This window comes from Varanus komodoensis, unplaced genomic scaffold, assembly GCF_004798865.1.
Source record: "Varanus komodoensis strain SLA01 unplaced genomic scaffold, ASM479886v1 scaffold1, whole genome shotgun sequence".
In the NCBI taxonomy this organism is placed as follows: Eukaryota; Metazoa; Chordata; class Lepidosauria; order Squamata; family Varanidae; genus Varanus; species Varanus komodoensis.
This window is the reverse complement of record NW_025335268.1, coordinates 10,079,150-10,098,536: the sequence shown is the minus strand read 5'-3', so window position 1 is coordinate 10,098,536 and position 19,387 is coordinate 10,079,150.

Below are 19,387 nucleotides of genomic sequence, written 5' to 3'. Positions count from 1 at the left end.
TTATTTCATTTATACGCCACCTCACTTCCACAGAAGGCAAAGGAGCTTTCCCAGGGTTCTAGACAGTCTTCCATCAGGCACTGGCCACTGATGGGGCTGCATCACATGCCTTCAGGTCTTGCCCAGCATACAAGCTTTCCTTGAAGACACAGTGCCACACCTGTATTTTGGGCCTTTCTGAGCCTGCTCCATCTGTTGCTAACAAATGCCCATCAGTGCCTTACATTCAACATCACTGAAGAAGACTCTCTTTTCTCTCCTTCCCTCTGCAGCTCCTTGTACACTTTCCCACATTTGTGTACGTGACACTACTATATACCAACTGCACTGGTTGAAAGTGCATTTCCAAGCCCAGTTTAAAGTGCTGGTTTTAACTGTTTAATGTATTTGGGTCAGAAGTATTTGAAGAACCTCCTTTTTCTGTAGGTCATCAAGTTAGCTGGTGAGTACAAGGAAGAGGGTCACCACTATAAAGACCACATTCCTGGAATCCACTTCAACTGGGAGTATATCAGGCCCCTTTTGGGTCATTGTTTTTATTGGTAAGCTTTGTTTTTATTTATTCTAGGTTTGCATTTTCTGTTTATATGGATGTTAGTGAAACATTTTTAATGGATTTTTAACTGTCTCCACTTTGTGTGGTTCTTATCTTGAGAGGGTTCCACACCTAATGGTGACCTAGAAAGAATTTTAGATTAGTGGATTAGTGGAGGACACACAGAAAACTGAAGGGGAAGAGGAAACTATTCTGCCAGTGGTTTTGGTTTCTCTGAAGGACAATCAGAGTTTAATATAACCCGGTAGCGGTAACACCTAAAGGAAAGGACAGATAAAGCAGCAATAGCAACACCTATGGGGATATCATTCTCAGGGCTTTATCATCATTCTGAGGAAAGTCTTTGCAACCTAGAAATTCCTTTCAGTATGCCGCTTGTTCATGTGTTCACCTGCTTGGTTTATTCCAGTCCCTTTAAAAAGATGCATTTTGAATCTCTTTTTAATTGTGCATTGTGCAGGAATGTGTAGTATATCAATCCTATAAGTAAACAAGCAGGTAACATAATTAATTAATTAATTGATTGATTAATTAAGACTTTCCACTAAAAATAGGATAGCTTGAGGTGGCTAGCGATAATGAAAAGGAGCTAAATGTAGCATAATTAACCATGCCAGGTAAAAGTACTTCATTTAAAACACATTAAAGCACACATCAGTTGAAAATAATAAATAAATGGCACCCTCCAGTTCAACCCCAGTTCAGGAAGCAAAACAGCTTAATGGCCAAAAGTTTGCCTGACTAAAAATGTGCTTGTCTGCTAGTGAAAGGACAAGAAGGCTGAGAGATACCTGCCTCCCTTGGCAGGGGGTTCTAGAACCTGGCAGCAGCCCACTGAGAATACAGGCTAGGTCAAGGCGGATAACAATAGTGAAGTGGGCCTGTTGCCAGGAAGAGGGCCTGCCCTCCCATCTGGGCCAGCTGGCTGAAGCCTCTTTCCTCCCCTCCAGGTATTTAGGGCTGCATCATTACAGAGGAACAATCCTTTCATGTGAATCGGAGGGGCAAGAGCCAAAATTGACCTGTGGTTCTTAGCCTGCAGCATCAGTGAAGATAGCACAAGAAACTTTGCAGCCACCCAGTCCAATGCTCCCCAGCAACCAGCAGCAGGAGGTAGCAGAAAAGTCAAGCAGTTTTGATGGTGGAGCAGGTGAGGACATGCAAACCACAGTGGTTTAGCGTTTGCTCCTACTGCACTCACAGTTGACAGAGAGCTTGCCCAACATTTTCCCAAGCTGGCCAGCAACCACCCGCTTAAGCACCTTGCCTAAGAAAAAGATATGGTAGTTGTTAGCCTCCTCTGAATCCACATTAGGCTTTGGTAGGGGTGGCCTGGTGATTGCCTTCTTTAATGCGCCCAGAACCACTCCTACTTTAAAATGGACTCATCCAAGCAATGATGACAAGATCTGATCATCAGGTTAGTTACTTTGGTTAGTTACCACTCAGGTTTAGTTACTTTGGTTCAGTATCTCTGTGAGCTAAAGTATGAATTAAAGTTCCATTAAAAGTTTCAGAGAGCTGCAAGATGAAGATGGAAGATGGTAAGAATAGCTGCAGCAAAGCAAACTTCTGAAGGTCCTAGATTCTGCACTTGTGTTTTTACTTGAGGTTTCAAAAACTTGTATTTTAAGATATCAGTATATTCTTTAAAGCATGTACCTTATTTCTAAGATGTTGTAACTCTACAAAACAGTATGTTTCTTGAGTCCAGGAGCTACAAATCCACAGATATTTTTTGCTGAATCAAAAATGTCAAAATTCTTGTCCTGCTGACTTACTAGAACAGGCCTACAATGCCTCTGGCCCAGAAGCCAACCGAGTAACATACCAGAGGCATGAATGCAATAAAATCACACCCCCTAAATCAAGTGATCCAATTAAATGAAAGAGCTAAACATTGACACTGGAGGTCTTTGATGGCATGACAGGGTAAATGGCCACACAAGGACATTCTGTAGCCCACTAATGGCAAAATGCATGTTCCTAGAAGAATGTGTAAAAGGATGGAAAAGGATATTGGATGTAGTTGTAGCACTGCCTTCTTTGAAAGCTCAAATTCAAGATGCTCTTTGTGAAACAGATGGTTCTGAAAATGATGCAGTGAAGCCCTGAAGTAGAATTACCCATCTCTCCCCAGTACCCTTGTATCCCTTGCCAATCCCACAGTTAGGGTAAATAAATGATTTACTTAGCTTAATTTATAAACTCTTAGAACAGCTCAAAGTTCCAACAGAATATAGTATTTGTTTATTAGTTTCTATTTAAATCTACATCCTATCCTGCCTTTCAGTTGCAATAGCACCCAAGACAACTTTCAGTGATTCAAATGAAAATGTGTATGTGAGTCTCTAGTAAAATAAAAATAATTTAGCTCTGAAATGCAAAACAATGGAAAGATAATAACTAGAAAATGATAAAAATGATTTGGAGAAGGAAAATGTCGAGTTAAAAACCCCAAATCTGGGTGCTATAGGGATGTTTTTACAATTCACCTGAGGAGGCAGTGGCCAACATGTGGCCCAGGGGTTCGATGCAGCCCCTGAGCATATTTGTTCCCCTATCACTTCTGCTGCTGCCGCTGCTGCCATACTCACCGAAGCTGTGTGAGCAGCAGCCCAAATGGTGCCAGCACTGTGTTGACGAGCAAAATTATGCTCCTGCAGTCCAAACTGAAGTTGCCACACCTTCTGACATTGTATGGCCCTCAAAGGACTTTGCTGAAGGACACTTGGCCCCCACTTTAAAGTAGTTCCCCGTCTCTGTTATACATGGGGAGTAAGAGCCATAGAACTCATTGCAAATAACTTCTAAGTAGATGTCTGCAAGCTTGCAGCCACAGCATTCCATACTGGGGCATCCCAGGGATCTATGGCAAAAGCATATTTTACGCCAGTGTACTAATGCTGCATGCATAGGCCCTCATTGGATACCACCCACTCAAAATGTTTCAAGCTTTTTGGTGCAGTAGTTTTCACAGATTCTCAGAGCTAATAGAATTTACAAAGTCCTGTCTTTGATCTTGTTTGTTTGTGATATGGCATCTATGTAGCTTCAAGGTGGTGGTGAGGAACAGCAGGAGATATGGAATATCAAACTGTAATTTAAGCATTAGTTTACATTCTGCACTGTCTATACCAGGCCTTAGCTGATCACAGGAATACCTTGTGTTTCCTTGCTCTATGCAGCCTGTGAACCTGCAGGCTTACATGCATCATCTGCCCAGAATTCTCTGCTGCCACAGTGCCTTGCACTGGGTATTTGATCTACTTGGCCATTTTTGGCCATCTAGATAAAGCACTGAGGAGGAGGAAGGAAGGAAGGAGGCCTGGATGCTGATAGGAATCAGTGCAAGTCCTCAGCCTGAACCTTTCCCTTTCCCTGGCACACCCCTTTACCCCCTTCTTCCAAAGCTCAATTGTGATCTCTGGGTAGGGGCCGCCAGTGTGGTTCTTTCCAGGCTGGCTGAAGTGGGGCAGGTGCCCAGCCTTCAGAACACCAAGAATCACAGGGTCTTGGAGCTGGAACACGGAACAATCCTGGGGCTGTCAGGAAGTCCTAGGAGTGCACCCTGAATGGTACATGAGCAGGCATCACCCACCCTCTGAAAAACTCACTCAAAAAAGGTCCAAGAATGAAAGTGTGGTTAACTTACAATGCCTGGTGAGTGTGCATCTGTTTATCCAGGCTTCCTCCACTCTGTTTTTTATGATTTGTGTAATGCTTTTTTGTAGTTTTTAATGTTGGCTTCTTATTGTATTTTATGCAATTTAATGTAAATTACTTAGAGGTCTTATGATGTCAATAAATCATAAGAGGTCCGCCTGGTGCCGTCGTTATTTGTTTTTCAGCGCCAGGCGAAGACCTTTTTATTCAAATGTCATTTTAACTGTTAATAGTATTTATTTTATTCTTTGGCCAAGGCAACTTATTTTATACTGTTAATTTATATTATTTTAATTGAAGTTATTTATGTTGTGAGCCGCCCCGAGGCTTCGGCGAATGGGGCGGCATAGAAATTTTCTAATTATTATTATTATTAGAACATTTCTATGCCGCCCCTTGCCGAAGCCTCGGGGCGGCTTACAACACAATAAAATACAATACAATATAAAAATAACAATATAAAATTAAAATTAATAATATAAAATAAATAAAAATATAAACCATATAAAAGAAGTTATAAAAGAAAAGTTATAAAAGAAAAGAAGAGAAGAGAAGTCGTCCTGGCCAGATAAATAAGTAAATATTGTTAACAATTAAAATGACGTTTAAATAAAAAGGTCTTCACCTGGCGCCGAAAAACAAATAACGACGGCGCCAGGCGGACCTCTCTGGGGAGCACATTCCATAGATTAAATAAATAAATAAATAAATAAAGAGTTTAAATAACAAATAAAATAATTATTTTTAATCTAGACACATACATACTACATTTTTAATGTAGGTTTAATGTCTGATTGTGAAAATAATCAAAAATATAAGAACAAACAGAGCTGAAAATATTTGGGTGTGGTAAGGCAGGACTGAAGCAGAATGAAAAGGGGGCAGGATACTTCCATATGCAGCCTGTGGGTTGAGGGAGTGCCCATGAAACAAATACATGAAAACTGAATGGGGAATATGTAGCCATGCAGATGTTGGACTTACAGCCCCCATCAATGCTAGCCAGAATAGCTGCTGATACAGTCCCACAACAGCTGGAGGGCCACACGTTTCCCATCCCTGCTTTAAGTACCAGGCCTGACTCTCCCAAACTACAACATTCCAAGGTAGATACTTCTGACTCTGAATCTGAACTGGAAGAAGAGGTAGGGTTGGAATGCTTAGCTGAATTCCCAAGGACAATGAGCTTCAAGATGAACCCAGTGGCTGGTGAGAACAAAACCACCTCTGGTTTGGGGTGGTGGGAAGACTCTGTGAAACAAGTGGGTCAGAGCCACCCATGATCCTGTCACTTAATCAGCCCAGTGGTTCAAAGCCAAGTCAAATGACTGGGCCAATTAGGTAACGTCTGGCATTCCCACTGTCAGGCTCACAAGTACCACAAACCTCCCCAAGGGTGAGGCCAGCTCCATCTGGTGAAACAGGGAGGAGGAGAATTCAGCTTGGAATCAACTTTCTGGAATGAACAGAACTAAGTATACAATTAGAGGGATCATTAACTTGATAGACATTTCTTGTTAATGACAATGACAATGTTATATTACTCAGCCTGTATCACAAAACCAGCTCTTGCTGGCCAACATAACTTAATAAAAGACCGTAGTTAGAAGCATCTTGTCTCGATCTGCTGGGAAGGGAAAAGGAGAGTTTGGGGAAAAGAGACCAGCTCGCAACACCTGCGTTAAAGTGTATTCTCAGGGATCTGCTATGCATTCCTACTGCTTTCTGTCTTCAAAATGTGTTGTGGTGGCTGTTGTGTCAAAGTCTTTCAGCACAGCATCCCTCCTTAATTCCCCGGAATGCCAAAGAAATGAAGAACCTTCCAAACCCTCTTTCATAGAGGAGAAAATGTGTTAATGAGAGTGGAGGAGAAATCTTGCCACGGTTCTAAGGGACTTTACTCAACAGAAGGGATGACAGAAAGCTCCAAAGAGCTCCCTCCGCTGATATTAGGCCTTCACAGCTGGCAAAGAAATGCTTCCTGTGTAATAATGCTGTGTGGTCAAGTTGAGCAGAAGGAACGATCAGCAAATGCTGTATGAGGTGTGAACAAATTACATCCATACCTAGTTGGAGTAACAAGGAAATGAAAGGAAAAATGTTCTGCTTTCTTTGGCTGACAGTCACTGCTGAAGGGACAGAAAAAGAGTGGAAGTGTGGGAAGAACAATTGGAAAGCTGTCAGGCCCTTTGCTCATTAGATACTATGCACACAACATTTCCCTGTGATTATTTTTAATAGTCCATGCAAACTTTTCAGGTTTCATTGTTCTTCAAATTGCAAAGAAGAAAAGTTGGCTTTTGTTCTCAAAACTGCTTACGTGCTGTTCTCAATAGAAGCTAATTAACAACTAATTATTTTGAAAGAGTGGTTCTCAACACGTGGGTTAGGTCACCCCAGTCTGGCAATGGCACTTCCAGGGAGATTTCAGCTTCCATCTGGTTCCTCTCTACTCAGAAGTCAGTCCCATTAAGTTTAGTTTGGCTTGATCCCAGGTGAACAGATATGAAATTGCTGCCTGAATCAATGAGGATAATTTTGTTTTCATATCCTGTTTTTATTTATTGCTTTTGGGTCCCATCTTTTTTCCTCTTGTACGAAACCTGGACACCCTACGTTCTCTCCTCTCTTTATCTCTGCAACAACTCAGTGAGATAAGTTCAGCTGAGAATCGGTGGCTGGCCCAAGCTAACCACTGAGCTTCATGGCTGAGTTGGGACTGGAACCCGGATCTCCCGAGACCCAGGCTAGCTCAGGAGGCACCGCAGCACACTGGCTCTTTCGTACAAGTGTGTGCTTGCACAGACAGCATTCACCCTTGCGGTGACAAGGCAGTGCCCATTCCAGTAATGTGCCCTTAGTCCTCCATCTATGAGTAGTAGAGGCAAAAGCACCACACAAGGCAAGCTGAGGAGCATAATTCCAGGGCTCGATGTCATATTTACTGTAATATTTTGTGGAATATTCCCTTTTTAGACTATGGCTGCCAAAGGTTGTTCCACACTAGGGAATTTATATCCCCTCATATAACTACTCTTACAGCTTGTTCTTGCAGAAATGGTTTGGCACACCACCTCCTCTGCCTTCCAGAAGTAAAACTGAATGAGGGAGAAAATACGTTTCTTTCAAGTCCTCTCCTGTGGAAGAATGATAACCGCAATGCAATTCATGCTGATGGAACTATTTTTGTAATTATCCTGTAGGTGGAGTTTTACATCTGATGTGCAAATAAATTAGATTTTTATATTGTTTCCTTAATGCTTGACTGCTTTTCAGTTTCACCTCCTTCACACTCTTCTTCTTCTTGTATACATGATGCTGATTACACTTAATTTTACAAAGTGGCTTTGCTAGAGATAACATTTGACTCCATAAAACCAGAAAGAACAAACTGCTAAGAGAATGCCAAGTAAAACCATTACTTCTGGAATGTTTTCAACTCTGAGTGCATTGCACTGATGTCAGGCAGTTAATACTACGGGGGTTAGAGGGATTAAATGACTTGCTCAAAAGTGCATGTAAGTTATTCACAAAACTGGGTTTAAATGTTCACAGGGCAATCCTTTACATGCTACTCAGAAGTAATTCCCACTGTGCTCTGTGGGGCTTACTCCCAAGTAAATGGACATAGGATTGCAATCTCAGGTTTGCATCTCCTACACTTATGATCACACCAAATAAGAAGTTACCGTATTTTTCACTCTATAAGACGCACCTGACCATAAGACGCACCTAGTTTTTAGAGGAGGGATCCATGGAAAGCTTCCTGATAATCACAGGCACATTCCCCATCACTTCCCCATGGGCTTCATTAAAAGACGGGTCACCATTTGAAAACACACACCGACCTGTGATTAACAGCTCTCACCTGCACCGGAGGAGGGGGACGGAGCAGGGCGCGCCGAGCACGTGCCGGCCAGGTGTGGTGCAGCTGGGCCGGCAGCATGCCGGCGGTGGTCCTCCGGGCGGCGGGGCGGCAGCAGGTCTTTCCGGATGGTGGAGGTGAGCAGTCTGTCTCTCCGTGTGGCCGGCGGGTTAAAGCCCGCGGCTCCTCCTCCTCCGCACTGCTCCGCACAGCTCTCACCTGTGCCGGGGGGGGGGTGGAGCAGGGCGCACTGAGCGCATGCCGGCCAGGTGGTGCCACGTGGTGCAGCCGGGCCGGCAGCGTGCCGGCGGTGGTCTTCCGGGTGGTGGCGGCAGGAGGTCTTCCTGGGCGGTGGGGGTGAGCAGTCCATCTCTCCATGCAGCTGGCGGGTTAAAGCCCGTGGCTGCTCCTCCTCAGCACTGCTCCCCCTGAGTGGCACAGCTCTCACTTGTGCCGGAGGGGCGGGGGTGGAGCAGCGCGCGCCGAGCGCATGCTGACCAGGTGGTGCCACGTGGTGCAGGCGGGCCAACAGCGTCCCGGCCGTCGGGCACACACACATTCGCTCTATAAGACGCACAGACATTTCCCCTTACTTCTGAGGGGGAAAAAGTGCATCTTATAGAGCGAAAAATACGGTAATAGTGTTTTATTGCTAAACAGATAGAGTTATCAACCTTTTTTTTTGCTTGCAATTGGCTCCACTCCCTTCTCCAGGGAACATGTTCAAACTGTCATACTTTTATTCTCTGTAAGGCAATGTTCCTAAATTGTAACAATTATAATGCCTAGGCTAAGCCACAGTGCTCCCATTAAGGAAATTTGTCATGAAAAACCATAGATCACAGACCTAAAGCAAATAAAGCAGCAGAATACTGACAAATGATCTAGTATAATGTAAAAGGTTTATCACTGCCATCCAAATTTCATACTGAGAGGCAAAATGACAGTCCAATTGAAGACCAATTGAATTCAATGATGCTTACTTATGAGTAGATAGGTATGAAAAAATTGCACTGGTTCTGACAGTGGAGAAGATAAATAAAGTGGCATAAAAAACATCTCCTCTGGTCAAAAAACCAGTCCAAAAGATTACATGTGGAAGTATGTGCAACACTCACGATGAAGTTGGGGGAGATGAGCAGCTGGAACGAACTGAACTGTTTAATGGCATCATATAGAAAACCAGTTCAAATTAAGTTGCTATTATGGAATGCCAAGACTGAAAGGTGGAGTAAATGTCAAATTTGCCTTGGATTTATGAGTCAAACAACATATTTTTGTAAAATTATTGGAAAGACTGTATTTAATACTGGAAAGAAAAAAGGAGAAAAAAAATAACTTTACTACAAATAAGAGAAAGCAAATGGACTTCTCTCAAATCTTTGAAAGACTGTTGCAGGCATAACCGAATGGTTTTATGATACACATTTTAGGGCAGCATCGCAATTAGTACAGTGATTCATTGAGGTGCTGTTTAGAGCAGAAAATATTTAGTGGGGTATCTGTACAGTTCCTAAATCAAAGTGAGTGTGTATGACCTGCTGTTGCTTGTTCTAGGGAGAAACTCCTTGCTTTTACCAAGTCTGGGATAAGTCAAGTCATCTGAATTCTGCCCTCTGCATGCAGCTAACTTCAAGGGTGTTATGGATGTATGGACTGGTGGGGTCAGAAAGGGCATTCCTGCCCAGCATAACTTTAGTGTATAACTTTAACCTATGTGGGATGATGAAACCTCAAACCTTTTAGATAGCTAACCAAGTTAGGTAGTTCATATTATTTCAATTATGCCAACATAAAGTCCACAGTTGCCATTTCAAAGAAAGTTCACTATCTCTGTGTGTTCACATCGGCTAAATATTACTAAAACATATTTTGCAAAGGGGTTGGACACACACACACACACACACACAGTGCATGGTGTAAATTGGTGTCCTGCACTGGCAGGGGGTCGGCCCTGATGGCCTTTATGGCCCCTTCCAACTTACTATTGTATGATTCTATGTTTTGGCTCCGCCCTAGTATTAAACTGTTTCCCGTCATTCTCTGCTCTCTTAAGGATCAAAAAGGGAGCATTCATTGCCTGCTCATTGAAGTGCACTGTGGTACTATGTGTCATGGCTGAAGGGTCAGACCCATGTGATCAGAAGGAAATGGGACACCAAGGTGGAAGAATCCTAGGTGTGAGAATCATCTTCCAGAAGCATTCCTGCTTGGCAGAAGATACCAGCACTGCCTCCACAGCCTAGGAAGGCTGTGTTGTCCTTCACTTCGGATTCTAGAGATTTAAAACTCTTGGTATAACTAAAGGGCTCCTGAGCTCAGCCAATAGCAATTCCTGAAGGATCAAGCATATCCCATTTACATCCTGATACCTGGGTTTGGGGTGGAGGAATTAGAATCCCTGACCTCCTTCAGTTGCAGCCAGGCTTTGGCTGGAACAAAATTTTGCCTGCTTCTCTTGGATGCCTGTGAATTTGGTGTTGTCTGTGGCTTCTCTTCCCTGGTTGAACTCTGCTCATACCTTTCCCCGTAAGACTGTCAGGTACAGGAAAATATGTGATGTTTGTGTGTTTATAGGCAACATGTATGCTGTTTGCATGAAAATATTGGGAAGTTCACCCTGAACATTCCACTGCATCAAAACATCTCAGTCAATCATTGCTAATGGATCTGCTGTCACTGCCACACCATCACAAAATCTCCTTACTAAATAGTTTTAGACAGATCCAGCAGAACCAATTTTCTATCATTTTCCATATAATTTATGAGAAAACAGGATGCAATTTGGTGCTGTAGGACTTGTATACAGTGATTGGGTAAGAAAGCCCTGTTTCATGACCAATTCCTGCACAGCTTTGCCTTGAAAAACTCAAAGGAGATGAAGTCCAGAGCCTCTGTAGAGGCTTGTCACATTGTTGAATTGTCCTTATTTTAACTTTTTAATGAAATAGATACATTTTAGGATACAGTCCACAGTACAGAAAATGACATCATATGAAGAAAAAACAACCCAGAATAAATTTTGTAATATTTAACATAATGCAACCTTCCTGGAGTATGACCTCATTGCTACTCACTTTGGTTTGTCCTCTATGGATCTGTTGTTTATATTCTTCCTTTGGAGATCCTTTAGAATATAATAAATATCAAATAATTCTTCCATCAAAATTTGAACATGTAGTTCTTCTCTAACTTCAGTACGCTTTCAAATACGAGCACTCTTCCTTTTTCATCAAAATTAAGATTTATTGACTCTTGTGGCCTCTTGCTCTAACCTCAAAGTTTCCTGAACAAACATGGCCAGTGAAGCTACCAGATTGTGTGTCTGCCAGGAAGAACAATCAATACTTCTGAATAAAATCTCACTCGTAGATCACAGCTACCTCTGCATCTACCCAGCTGAAAGGTTTCAGCTTGTTTCTCAAATGTTCCAACTCCTGGATGAGAGAAAGTTCAGAAGCACCTGAACTAGCACTAATACATTTTGCATGAATGTATGGTGTTGGGAAATAGCAAATCCCAGTTACAGGGAAGGGGGGAAAACCCTGGATGCTGATGGAGACTGTACAGTGTAGCAAGCCAGAAGGAAGATGCATGAAGAGAGGCCCTTGGGCCATGTCTACACCGCAATGGTTGATTATGTTTGTCAGCTACTCTGCTTCAACACAGGAGAACTAGCTCTTCAGAGTATCTGCATCAGCCAGACTCCATGACATTGTTTTGTTTGGAACTCAAAAATTAAAGATACTCCACAGGGAGTTATCAGCTCAGCAGGTGAAATGCTACAAGAGAAACATGATTCTCAGAAATATAGGCATAATCTTCAAAAGAAGGATGATGACAGCAGACCAGTCAAGTTGCCATGTATATGCCATCCTCACCTGCACACGCGCACACACAAGCACACAGCATCCATATCCAGGCATTCTAAAAGCTAGTGTAGTGTGCTGGTTAGAACGTTGCACCAGGACTCAAGAGAGCCAGGTTCTTTTCCCCACTCAGCCATGATGCTCACAGGATGATTTTGGGCCAGTCACAAACTCTTGGCCTCACCTACCTCACAAGGTTGTTGCTGTGAGGTTAAAACAAAGAGAATTTTGTAAAGCACAAAGCATTTGTTGGTGGCAGGAAAAGGAGGGGTTTAAATGTAATAACATAATGATATGAATATGATAGAATAATAGAGTGGTAACTATGCCCCTTTCTAAATTCTTGTTATAATCTTGATTTTCCTTATAATATTACCCTCAATGGAATAACTTGAAGAATGGACTATAGGTATTGAAGAGGAATAATTCCACAAAGGTTATGAGGCAGCAGGAATATCAACAACCTCTGATATGCAGATGATACAACTCTGCTCTTGGAAAGCAAAGAAGATCTGGAGGGGCTAATCCTTAGAGTCAAAAATGAAAGTGAAAAATTTGGATTGTACCTTAACATCAAGAAAACAAAAATAATGACAACTGCAGAGAATACACATATCAGAGTGCAGATTGACAATGAGGCCATTGAAACAATAAAGGAATTCAACTCCTTGGAAACTAAAATTGATGAGGTGACCACAGTCCTGATATCTGAAGACACATAGCACTTGGAAGAAATGTAATGTCTAGCATGAATAACATCTGGAAGAGTAAAGATAGCCTCTCTACCAAATGCAGACTAGACAACACAATAATTTTTCCAATTGCTACATATGGCTGTAAAACGGACTCTGAAAAAGACAGATAGAAGAAGGGTGGATGCTTTTGAATTGTGGTGCTGAGATGACTGTTGTGCATCCCATGGTCAGCAAAAATCACAAAGAAGTCCTAGACCAAGCCTCACCAAGAATATCATTTGAAGCCAAGATCACCAAACAAAGACTGTCATACTTTGGTCATGTCACGAGAGCTGATTCACTCAAAAAGTCAATCATGCTGGGAGTGAACAATGGAAAAAGCAGAAGGGGCCACCCCAACACCCATTGGCTGGACACCATAAAGAAAGACATTGGGATGGACATGGCAGTCTTGAAGGGAGCAGTGCAAGACGGAGAGGAATGAAGAGCAATGGGCTATAGAGTGGCCAAGGGTCAGACATGACTGAATGGTTGACAATGATGACGAGGTTACGAGGAATGAACCGGTAGCACACTCCAGTGGGTTTTCTATTCTTAAATGTCCTGGCTGCTCCCTCCCTCTCTCATATAACTACCTTAAAGTAGCATGCTGGTAGTAGTACAAGTCTCCATCCTGTCCCTTCTCTCCTTTAATAAACTAAAAGGGAAAAAACTTAACCTATGGCAGGATTTGGATGGATCACCTTCAAGATCCTTCCAATGTTAACATTGGACATAAAAGGTGTTGGAGTTCCTGTAAACATGGAGCAGTCATTTCAGGAGTTCCCCAGGCTCCACGTGTCTGTTCTAGCAATCTGGCAAATTGCAGCTCTGGGTGCTGAGATCCACCCTGCTGCCACTGACAGTTACCTAGCTCTAAGACAGTGCTGGAGCTGGAACTAGGTACAGCTCAGGATACCATCCTATATGTCTGGCAAGACCTAAAATTACAATTGTAATTTTCCAGCATTTTGGAACCTGGGTTAACACAGAAAACCCTTAACACAATATGTTAAATTGAGTGTTGTTAGATGAATCTAAATATGTTAAAGAGTGTTGTTAGATGAATCATTGTTAGAACAAGATCATCCATAGTATTCTATTCCTGATCACTATGTATGGGTGTGAAAGCTGGACAGCGAAGAAAGCTGACAAGAAGAACATTAATGCATTTGAAACATGGTGCTAGAGGAGAACTTTGCAAGTACACTGGACTGAAAGAAAGACAAACAAGTGAGTCCTAGATCAAATCAATGCAGAACTTTCCCTGGAGGCAAAAATGAGAAAACTGAGGCTGTCATACTTCAGACACATCATGAGAAGGCAAGACTCTCTGGGAAAGATGATCATGCTAGGGCAAGTGAAGGCAGGAGAACAAAAGGAAGTCCAAACATGAGATGGATTGAATCCATAAAGGAAGTGACAACCTTGAACTTAGAAGAATTGAGTTGGGCTGTTATGGAGATGGCCTTTTGGGGCCTTTCATTCATAGGATCACCATAACTTGGAGACAGCTTGATGGCACATAACAACAACAAAAACACCTTTCCCAATTCAAGCCTTTCTTTCTGTCCCTGCTTTTATCCATCATTTGCTTCCTAAAGTGTGCTTCCTCCTTGTGGTCTCACCTTTCTTTTATTTTCCCTTGCTCCCTCCGTATCCTATTGCCCCACTTCCAGTGATGCTTATTCTGGCTGACTGAGCAGGCCACACACACAAAATGCTAGAGACCAACAACGTTGGTTAAACAATTTACAGTGCCACAGGGGCATGGAAATTTGTGCAGAAACCAGTGATCCCACCAATCTTTCACATTTGGCAGCAGTGTGGTATGATGGTTAGAGTGTTGGACCAGGTACCTGGGATATCTGGGTTCTGGCCATGAAGCTCCCCGAGTGACTTTGGGTCAGTCATTCACTCTCAGCCTAACCCGCCTTGCAGAAATTTGTTGTTATGAGGATGAAGTGGAGTGGAGGAGTGTTATGTAAGGTTCCTTGGGTTCCTCACAAGAAGAAAAGAAGGTGGGATATTAATGTCATGCAATGATAGTCAAAGAAAGATGATAGAGGCAAGTCCTGGGGTAAACATTGCCCTTATTCTGTGATAGAGTTCCAGACTAATTCTGCTTCTAGACATAAATATGCAAGCCCTTAGCCAATGGTTGCCTAATCATCACCCCAGTGGTGCCTTTGGCTGTGTTCCCATGACTATTCATGACCTTCTGTTGAGCAAAGGAGATTTTAAACATCTACTCCTCTTGCTGAGATGGCTTGGCATCCTGATGGGATAAGTGGACATAAAACAACCATATGTGGTAGGTAATGCTCCATTTAAATAGCCACATTGTCACAGCCAGAGAAACCATGAATGCCTGGAGTTAATGGCATATATTACATTTCATGCTCACTGAGGTGGACCATGCCAATTCCAGAATTTGTCTACTAAATTCAGGACCCAAGAGAGATCAACACTTTTCAGCAGGAACCAATATATGGACAAATAAATAGCCTCCCTGAAGGTCTCTAAGGTCTTAACACATGTGATGTTAACACTTGCCAGGAGAAATTTAGCACACTGATGAACTGAACATCAGTTAGATTAAAGTAGATTCTCTTGATAAAACTTCCTTCATCAGTATAATGCAGGTGCTTTTATTTTATTAGTCCTTGTAAACACTGCTTTTTAATAAATGGCTCTCAAGCCTAAAGAAAACCTATGAAAATAGTAAGGTCAAACATACCAGAATTGTCCCGCAGCACAAATCTACCCTGCACAGCTCAGATAAGAACTGAAGGTACAAGTTCCTTCAGTGATGCTAACATTAGCTGTACAATTATTTCATAACACAGTTGTACATTAGTCCGTATCCTTTGAGCAACACCACATTGATTCAGTTTAGTACCTAGGTGCTTTCTTAATTTAGGTGCCTTCTTAATTTACTGTTAGCAGTTAACACAGCCTTGGGAAAATCTCATACAAATGTTTATTTATTTAATTTTTATCCTGCCCAATAAAAACTGCTCTGGAAGTTAACGAAGTTAGGAAAAAATGTAAAACTTACATGATAAAATCAAACCTAAAACAGCAAAACTGCAACATTATGCTAAAACAATCTGGATCTAAGTCTTGCTGTTTATTACCACAAAAAGCATTCATCAAGGCATTTACTTTGCCTCTGTTGTTTCCTTCATATTTATTTTTATTTGACTTTTATCCTGCCTTTCTACCGAAAAATAGTGCACAAAGTGGCTTAAAAAATAAATAAAATTAAGACAATAAAATACATCAAAATACAGCAGAAATGTAACAGTATGACCTGTCTCCTGATCCATCTTTGTCTTTGTACTACCTAGGTTGGATCCAGACTTTGGCATAGTTAGATAGTCCTCTTGAATTGAGTGATAAATGCAACTGAGTCAAGCACTCTGTTCTACATGAGACAGTGTCTGAATTGAACCCCCTGTCTAGAAATCAAGGCCTTGCCTTGCCTTGCCAAGTTTCATTAGCCCAATCTCTGAACAAAGTATGAGTTGTACCTTTAGCAAGATAATTACATATCAGCCTTTTGCAGCCTGGTGCTTTCCAGATTTTTGGACTTCTATTCCCATAAGTTATAGCCAGCATAGCTAATGGCCAGGAATTCTAGGAGCCTTAGTCAAAACATCCTGTACCCACTAGAGGGTACCCACTAGAGGGTACTTCCATGATGGTTACCTGCTGGAACTGAATACATTTTGCACAAATTCAGCAAACTACCAGAATTTGAATTCAAGTGCACAATCTAGTTACATTGATTTTAAGCACCATTGCAAGAGCAAATGCTTAGGTTAAGCAAATGCTTAGGTTCAAGCATACTTGGAATTCTTTAATTCTATATTCATATTTTACTTTTGAAACTAAGTTATGAGTTGAGGTGTGGGGACAGAAACTAATGGCTCTCTGAGACAAGTTCTCTTCATTCAAATTACTCAATTACTCCTCAAAGCCCAGATTCTCTGGAATACCTTTGGAAAAATTCCCATTCCCCATGTTCTATTGTACCTATTGCTAAGTATGTGTAAGAATGTCATGATATACAATTTTAACATTTTTGCAATAATTTACATGCAGAAGCAAATTAATAATGTTCCAATCTGATCAAGACTGCAACATGTGAACATGTTTTGAACTACAAGTTGTCAAAAATGTTTTGCCTTTTGCTGAACAAATTCGCCTTTTATTTAATTACCTTAAGACAACTTCAATATGCTAACTTGAATATAACTGCTAAGTCCTATAATTACGTTTGCTAAATTCAATTTCATACCTTCACTGTAAATTAAATAGCATCCAAAATAACACACACGCACGTGCGCACATGCACACACACTGGAAAATAGCACTCGAGACATTCCTCCCCATTAATTTTGAACCTACTAAAGTCTCTTCTAGGTTGATCAGTAGCTCAATTATTGGAATTTTAATAGTTATGGAGATTTGGATGGGGTTCTTATGATCATGGAGGAGAAAATAAGTCACAGTGGCTTATTGCTTCCACCACATGTACCAATCATATGTTAGGGGGATTCGCCTAAGTATCCCTGCCAGCGTGCCTTGATGCATCATGAAATCTCAGCAACTGTGGCTTGTTCTCTTGTTAAGCAAGCTACTAAGAACCACCCGTACTGTGGCTTATTTCTCCCTCAGTGATCCTGCAATTAGGCTCATAGAGTGCTATATACAAACCAAGAACATGGCTATTGAAGATTTTTCCTTCAAGTAATTCTTGCTTAATCACTTTATTCTTTCATGTGCAAAGTTGACTTACTGACATTTCTGGACCAACAATACCAAAAACTGAGAAGCGTCTTCTGATCATTCCTTATCCATGAGCTCCCCTAAAACCACCATGAAGCTGCTGCCACAACTGAAATCTGTTAAAGTAATCTGCATCTGACTCTTTCTCAAATATTCATCTGGTTCCTTTCACAGTGCTAGAACAGTGTAGCTGGTTATTGTACCTTCAGGCCAACATCTATTACTTTTATTATAGCATTGTCTCTTGGGAGTATCGATCATAGACCAGGTCCCCTTTGTGAAAGGCACTGTACAAAACATGCAATGATCATTTCCGCACAAAACGCCTGGCACGCTTAAGGGATGCTTTAATCTTTGCTGCCTTATGCATAGTCACAAAATGAAAGAACTAAATGTGCTGAACACTATAATAAAGTATTTGGGTTCCTGTAAAATTTCCCCAGAGAATAACTTCGTCGATGTACCTTGCTGATGCACAAGGTTGGCTTGCCTTGTGCTTAGGCATTGTGTTCTGCATGACTCTTGTCACTCTTGCTAACAGAAGGAACACGTGCAACTTAGCAGTGTAAAGGGCCACATTGAGGTGTTTGGATAGTCATTTCTTCAAACAAACATCTGCCTCTATTATTGGCTCCCCAGGAACATTTATTTATTTTCCAATTTTCACCCACTTTTTAACATGAGCCCTCACAAAGTAGCCTAGGATAGCACGGCAAATCATTTCATGTAATAGCAACAATTTAAGAATGGCATGTGCTTATAATTATGAAACTAAGCAGCAGAGGTTCAAAATAAAAACCAGCACAGAACTTTAATCATTTAAACTGAAATCAGCAGTAATGTAAAATAAGAATACTGTAATTAAATGTGGGTTCAAATAAACATCTTTTAATATTATTAGAAAGACATACTAAAATATTATAAATAAATGCTCATCAGTGTGTCCCTTAGGAAGGGGTTAAAAATGAAAGGGTCACCGTTAAAAAAAGGCCTGTTTCTAGCATCTTTTGATCTAATAGATCCTGATGGGTGAGTAGGTAATCTGGTACCATGTTTGGGCTCTAACTCCGACCAACACCAAATGGCATGGGCAATGATCAGAAATTGTGGGGACTGAAGTCCAAAACATCTGGAAGGCACAGGATTCTTTAGCTTTCATATAGGCACTCCATCAGTTAATCTGCTACCAAACTAAAGGTCAAAAATAGTACTTTAAATTGGGATCAAAACTGAAGAGGCAACCTAAGCTGCAAACTTGGTATTTCAGGGAAGTAGGGGTGCAACTTCTATTCAAACAGAAATAAATACCCAAAAACCAATCAACTAGCCAAGCAAACAAAATGATTCCCCTCTTCTGCTCTTCTGTCAAGCATTATGGCAAATGCCATGGACAGAAAGACCCATTCCATCTGTAGAATGTCTGAATCTAACCCAAAATGCATGTCCCCATTTGCATCAAAAGATTAATCTTCCCAATTCAATAGGACCAATATGAGCATCATAATGTAGAAAAGGTTGTATTGTGATGGTAATCTGCATCCTCATCAGAAATATGCATGAGATTGGGCAAGCAATCTCTCTCAGTCATTACTGGGGCAATGTTGTTGTCCAGCAACCAGAGAGTTGGAGTTGCTACTGGGTTCACATTCTGCCTTTGCTGTTAGCTTATTATTTGAGTACACAAACTTGGTTTACTCTTACTGCTCTTCAGTGAGGATTACTGCCTATCTCAGATTATTGCTGTGACAATTTATGGGGAAATTAATGGAAGCCCTCTTTCCACATTAGAACATAAGAAGAGCCATGCTGAATGAGACCAAAGGTCATGGAATTGTACAGTTGGAAAGGGCCTAGGAAGCCATCAGGTCTAACCCCCTGTTGAATGCAGGATTCAAGTCTC